We start from the raw sequence: 5,853 nt of genomic DNA, 5'->3' as shown, positions 1-5,853 counted from the left end.
ACCCCCCTCCTTTCCCCAGGATACACTGTATACCACCCCCCCTCCTTTCCCCAGGATACACTGTATACCATCCCCCTCCTTTCCCCAGGATACACTGTATTATGACCCCCCCATCCCCCCAGGATACACTGTATTATACCCCACTCCCCCCAGGATACTACTGTATTATACCCCCCTCCCCCCAGGATACACTGTATTTATACCCCCCCTCCCCCCCAGGATACACTGTATTATACCCCCCTCCCCCCAGGATACACTGTATTATACCCCCCTCCTCCCCCAGGATACACTGTATTATACCCCCCCTCCCCCCAGGATACACTGTATTATACCCCCCCTCCCCCCAGGATACACTGTATTATACCCCCCTCCCCCCAGGATACACTGTATTATACCCCCCCTCCCCCCAGGATACACTGTATTATACCCCCCTCCTCCCCCCAGATACACTGTATTATACCCCCCCTCCCCCCAGGATACACTGTATTATACCCCCCCTCCTCCCCCCAGGATACACTGTATTTACCCCCCCTCCCCCCAGGATACACTGTATTATACCCCCCTCCCCCCAGGATACACTGTATTATACCCCCCTCCTCCCCCCAGGATACACTGTATTATACCACCCTCCCCCCAGGATACACTGTATTATACCCCCCCCTCCCCCCAGGATACACTGTATTATACCCCCCACCCCCCAGGATACACTGTATTATACCACCCTCCCCCCAGGATACACTGTATTATACCACCCCTCCTCCCCCAGGATACACTGTATTATACCCCCCCTCCTCCCCCAGGATACACTGTATTATACCCCCCCTCCTCCCCCAGGATACACTGTATTATACCACCCCCTCCCCCCAGGATACACTGTATTATACCCCCCCTCCTCCCCCAGGATACACTGTATTATACCCCCCCTCCTCCCCCAGGATACACTGTATTATACCCCCCCTCCTCCCCCCAGGATACACTGTATTATACCCCCCCTCCCCCCAGGATACACTGTTATTATACCCCCCCTCCTCCCCCAGGATACACTGTATTATACCCCCCTCCCCCCCAGGATACACTGTATTAATACCCCCCCCTCCCCCCAGGATACACTGATTATACCCCCCCCCTCCCCCCCAGGATACACTGTATTATACCCCCCCTCCCCCCAGGATACACTGTATATACCCCCCCCTCCCCCCAGGATACACTGTATTATACCCCCCCTCCCCCCAGGGATACACTGTATTATAATACCCCCCTCCCCCCAGGATACACTGTATTATATACCACCCCTCCTCCCCCAGGATACCACTGGTATTATACCACCCCCATCTCCCCCCAGGATACACTGTATTATACCCCCCCTCCCCCCAGGATACACTGTATTATACCCCCCTCCCCCCAGGATACACTGTATTATACCCCCCCTCCCCCCAGGATACACTGTATTATACCCCCCTCCTCCCCCAGGATACACTGTATTATACCCCCCTCCTCCCCCCAGGATACACTGTATTATACCCCCCTCCCCCCAGGATACACTGTATTATACCCCCCTCTCCCCCAGGATACACTGTATTATACCCCCCTCCTCCCCAGGATACACTGTATTATACCCCCCCTCCCCCCAGGATACACTGTATTATACCCCCCCTCCTCCCCCAGGATACACTGTATTATACCCCCCTCCTCCCCCAGGATACACTGTATTATACCCCCCTCCTCCCCCAGGATACACTGTATTATACCCCCCCCCCCGCCCAGGATACACTGTATTATTCCCCCCACTCCCCCCCAGGACACACTGTATTATTCCCCCCCCTCTCCCGCCCCAGGATACACTGTATTATTCCCCCCACTCCCCCCCAGGATACACTGTATTATACCCCCCCTCCTCCCCCCAGGATACACTGTATTATACCCCCCTCCTCCCCCCAGGATACACTGTATTATACCCCCCCTCCCCCCAGGATACACTGTATTATACCCCCCCTCCTCCCCCAGGATACACTGTATTATACCCCCCCTCCCCCCAGGATACACTGTATTATACCCCCCTCCCCCCAGGATACACTGTATTATACCCCCCCCTCCCCCAGGATACACTGTATTATACCCCCCCTCCTCCCCCAGGATACACTGTATTATACCCCCCTCCTCCCCCAGGATACACTGTATTATACCCCCCTCCCCCCAGGATACACTGTATTATACCCCCCTCCCCCCAGGATACACTGTATTATAACCCCCCTCCCCCCAGGATACACTGTATTATACCCCCCTCCCCCCCAGGATACACTGTATTATACACCCCCCCTCCCCCCAGGATACACTGTATTATACCCCCCCTCCCCCCCAGGATACACTGTATTATACCACCCCCTCCTCCCCCCAGGATACACTGTATTATACCCCCCCTCCCCCCAGGATACACTGTATTATACCCCCCTCCTCCCCCCAGGATACACTGTATTATACCCCCCCTCCCCCCAGGATACACTGTATTATACCCCCCTCCCCCCAGGATACACTGTATTATACCCCCCCTCCTCCCCCAGGATACACTGTATTATACCCCCCTCCTCCCCAGGATACACTGTATTATACCCCCCTCCTCCCCCCAGGATACACTGTATTATACCCCCCTCCCCCCAGGATACACTGTATTATACCCCCCCTCCTCCCCCCAGGATACACTGTATTATACCCCCCTCCTCCCCTAGGATACACTGTATTATACCCCCCCTCCCCCCAGGATACACTGTATTATTTCCCCCCCTCCCCCCAGGATACACTGTATTATACCACCCCCCCTCCCCCCAGGATACACTGTATTATACCCCCCTCCCCCCAGGATACACTGTATTATACCCCCCCTCCCCCCAGGATACACTGTATTATACCCCCCCTCCTCCCCCCAGGATACACTGTATTATACCCCCCCTCCTCCCCCAGGATACACTGTATTATACCCCCCTCCCCCCAGGATACACTGTATTATACCCCCCCTCCTCCCCCCAGGATACACTGTATTATACCCCCCCTCCTCCCCCCAGGATACACTGTATTATACCCCCCTCCCCCCAGGATACACTGTATTATACCCCCCCTCCTCCCCCCAGGATACACTGTATTATACCCCCCCTCCTCCCCCAGGATACACTGTATTATACCCCCCTCCCCCCAGGATACACTGTATTATACGCCCCCTCCTCCCCCCAGGATACACTGTATTATACCCCCCCTCCTCCCCCAGGATACACTGTATTATACCCCCCTCCCCCCAGGATACACTGTATTATACCCCCCCTCCTCCCCCCAGGATACACTGTATTATACCACCCCTCCTACCCCAGGATACACTGTATTATACCCCCCCCTCCTCCCCCAGGATACACTGTATTATACCCCCCCTCCCCCCAGGATACACTGTATTATACCCCCCCTCCTCCCCCCAGGATACACTGTATTATACCACCCCTCCTCCCCCAGGATACACTGTATTATACCCCCCCCTCCTCCCCCAGGATACACTGTATTATACCCCCCTCCTCCCCCCAGGATACACTGTATTATACCACCCCTCCTCCCCCCAGGATACACTGTATTATACCCCCCCTCCTCCCCCCAGGATACACTGTATTATACCCCCCCTCCCCCCAGGATACACTGTATTATACCACCCCTCCTCCCCCCAGGATACACTGTATTATACCCCCCTCCTCCCCCAGGATACACTGTATTATACCCCCCCCTCCTCCCCCAGGATACACTGTATTATACCCCCCCTCCTCCCCCCAGGATACACTGTATTATACCACCCCTCCTCCCCCAGGATACACTGTATTATACCCCCCTCCCCCCAGGATACACTGTATTATACCCCCCCCCCTCCCCCCAGGATACACTGTATTATACCCCCCCTCCCCCCAGGATACACTGTATTATACCCCCCCTCCTCCCCCAGGATACACTGTATTATACCCCCCCTCCTCCCCCCAGGATACACTGTATTATACCCCCCTCCCCCCAGGATACACTGTATTATACCCCCCCCCCTCCCCCAGGATACACTGTATTATACCCCCCTCCCCCCAGGATACACTGTATTATACCCCCCCCTCCGCGGATACCCTGTATCCACCTCCCCCCCCCCCCCAATCTGCCCAGAAGCGGCTGCAGGATCACTCACCAGGCCCACCGCCCTCACCGTCTCTCCGCAACACTTTCAACAAATTGCTCGAACTTTCAGGAACATTCCATCCCTCGTCACTTCCCCTTCTCGCCAAACCCCTCCCCCTCCACCTCCTCCCCACCCCCCCCCCCCCCCCCCCGGAGGGGGCGGGACTTCAATGTCACATCCCAGTCACCTAGCAACGCATCCAGCCGCCTTGGGGATGTCCGGAATGAGGAACCGGAGCACAAGGTGTAGCAAGAGCCAAGTGTCCCAGTCTTGGTCAGGTCACACAGCTCGAGTACTGTGTGCAGGTCCTGGGCACCACACCCTGGGATGTGGGGTCTGTGGAGGGAGTGTACGAGAGAGAGGAGAGAGGCTGCCTTGTATAGGATTTATCCAAGTGCTTTGCAGCCTATGAATTCTTTTTTGCACTGCAGTCATTGCTGGAGTGCAGATTTGCCTGAGTGCAGATTTACCCAAATGCAGATTTACCTGAATGCAGATTTACCTGAATGCAGATTTACCTGAGTGCAGATTTACCTGAGTGCAGATTTACCTGAGTGCAGATTTGCCTGAGTGCAGATTTACCCAAATGCAGATTTACCTGAATGCAGATTTACCTGAGTGCAGATTTGCCTGAGTGCAGATTTACCCAAATGCAGATTTACCTGAATGCAGATTTACCTGAGTGCAGATTTACCTGAGTGCAGATTTACCTGAGTGCAGATTTACCTGAGTGCAGATTTACCCAAATGCAGATTTACCTGAATGCAGATTTACCTGAATGCAGATTTACCTGAGTGCAGATTTACCTGAATGCAGATTTACCTGAGTGCAGATTTACCTGAATGCAGATTTACCTGAGTGCAGATTTACCCAAATGCAGATTTACCTGAGTGCAGATTTACCTGAGTGCAGATTTGCCTGAATGCAGATTTACCTGAGTGCAGATTTACCTGAATGCAGATTTACCCAAATGCAGATTTACCTGAGTGCAGATTTACCCAAATGCAGATTTACCTGAGTGCAGATTTACCCAAATGCAGATTTACCTGAGTGCGGATTTACCTGAGTGCAGATTTACCTGAGTGCAGATTTACCCAAATGCAGATTTACCTGAGTGCAGATTTACCCAAATGCAGATTTACCTGAGTGCAGATTTACCTGAGTGCAGATTTGCCTGAATGCAGATTTACCTGAGTGCAGATTTACCTGAATGCAGATTTACCCAAATGCAGATTTACCTGAGTGCAGATTTACCCAAATGCAGATTTACCTGAGTGCAGATTTACCCAAATGCAGATTTACCTGAGTGCGGATTTACCTGAGTGCAGATTTACCTGAGTGCAGATTTACCTGAGTGCAGATTTACCTGAGTGCAGATTTACCCAAATGCAGATTTACCTGAGTGCAGATTTACCTGAGTGCAGATTTACCTGAATGCAGATTTACCCAAATGCGGATTTACCTGAGTGCGGATTTATCTGAGTGCAGATTTACCTGAGTGCAGATTTACCTGAGTGCAGATTTACCTGAATGCAGATTTACCTGCGTGCAGATTTACCCAAATGCAGATTTACCTGAATGCAGATTTACCTGAGTGCAGATTTACCCAAATGCAGATTTACCTGAGTGCAGATTTACCCAAATGCAGATTTACCTGAGTGCAGATTTAC

The 5,853-nt window shown here is 53.1% G+C and overlaps 1 protein-coding gene across 2 annotated transcripts in view; it reads right to left on the bottom strand.

The window, feature by feature from the left end:
• LOC121271330 (dnaJ homolog subfamily B member 1-like) overlaps positions 1-4,301 on the bottom strand; it is a 25,872-nt gene extending 21,571 nt beyond the window's left edge. The window contains exon 1 of one of the 2 annotated variants that reach the window (XM_041177269.1): positions 4,193-4,301. The gene's annotated coding sequence lies outside the window, so the exon portion shown is untranslated. The remainder of the gene's footprint in view (positions 1-4,192) is intronic. The other variant, XM_041177268.1, reaches the window with a different exon arrangement.
• Between the last annotated feature and the right edge of the window lie 1,552 nt (positions 4,302-5,853).

The sequence above is a fragment of the Carcharodon carcharias genome, chromosome 30 (assembly GCF_017639515.1).
Source record: "Carcharodon carcharias isolate sCarCar2 chromosome 30, sCarCar2.pri, whole genome shotgun sequence".
Lineage (NCBI taxonomy): Eukaryota > Metazoa > Chordata > Chondrichthyes > Lamniformes > Lamnidae > Carcharodon > Carcharodon carcharias.
This window is presented reverse-complemented; position numbering and strand designations above follow the sequence as displayed.